This window comes from Neopelma chrysocephalum, unplaced genomic scaffold (genome assembly GCF_003984885.1).
Source record: "Neopelma chrysocephalum unplaced genomic scaffold, ASM398488v2 Primary Assembly neopelma1_126352, whole genome shotgun sequence".
In the NCBI taxonomy this organism is placed as follows: domain Eukaryota; kingdom Metazoa; phylum Chordata; class Aves; order Passeriformes; family Pipridae; genus Neopelma; species Neopelma chrysocephalum.
Window position 1 is genome coordinate 1 of NW_020930419.1, and position 997 is coordinate 997.

The 997-nt window shown below is 50.9% G+C and overlaps 1 long non-coding RNA gene across 1 annotated transcript; it reads right to left on the reverse strand.

The window, feature by feature from the left end:
* On the reverse strand, nucleotides 1-935 carry LOC113962229. The gene is made up of 4 exons (XR_003532485.1): nucleotides 859-935; nucleotides 375-452; nucleotides 163-280; nucleotides 1-39 (listed from the first exon to the last, which is right to left on the reverse strand). It is a non-coding gene; the product is annotated as an uncharacterized LOC113962229 (long non-coding RNA).
* Between the last annotated feature and the right edge of the window lie 62 nt (nucleotides 936-997).

Consider the following 997-nt stretch of genomic DNA (forward strand, 5'->3'; position numbering starts at 1 on the left):
TGCCCACGCTGGACTCGCTGTTCCAGGCCTGCAGAGGACCTGGAAAACCCACGGAAACGCGGGAATTACGAACCACCAGCAGCTCCCAGGTGCTGGGAGGGGGTGACTGAGGTTTTAGGGGGGTCTGTGGTGCAGGGGTGAGGGCAGGGGTGTGACACCCACCGCTCTTCCTGCGGCTCCTGCGAGGGAAGGGCAGGGTCTGGATGGTGGAAACGGCCTCGATGGGGCCTCCATCGTTGGGCACCGTCACAGTTGTCTTTGCAACTATGGATTCGTTGGCCTGGGGTGACAAACAGGGTGTTGGGGACAGGAACAGTGACAGGAACAGTGACAGGAGGGTCAAGAACACCCAGACCTGGTTGGGATCTCCATACCTGGTCTGCTGTGCTGCTGATGGATCTGGATTTCTTCTGAGGGCCTGGTGGGCCTTCAGTGAACTGCCTGGAGGAGCGCTGAAAAGAGACAGGACCTCCTTGGAAAAAGCTCTTAACCTGGTGTTATACTAGTCCAGGGTAATTAGGATTGAACAGTTAATGAACTTGTGGTGTGTGCAGCACAACCCTGAAGCTGCCAGGAGGAATCAGGAGGCCTCAAAAACACTGATTTTTTAAGTGATTTTTAAAGTAATTTTCCCAGTCAGGTTTATAATAAAACTCAGAAAAAAAAGAACCAGCCTAAGAAAAAAAATAAGACAATAAACTTTTCCTAATCAGGTTTATAATTCAACTGGGAAAAAAAAGAAGCCCAACCTAAGGAAGGAGAAGTAAAAAAATAAGAGAACAAAGTCCACGCACACAAAAAGAGAGCAAGGGAGGTGACAGATGGTGGCACTGTGGCTGCCAGGGGGGACAAACTCACCCTCTTCTCCCTCCTCTTCAGCCTGACAGCTTTCACCACCGAGGAATCCCAGTCCTGGGGGAACACAGAGGTGAATCCCACACAAATATCCACAAATCCCACACAAACACCCCCAAATCCCACACAAACACCCCCAAAT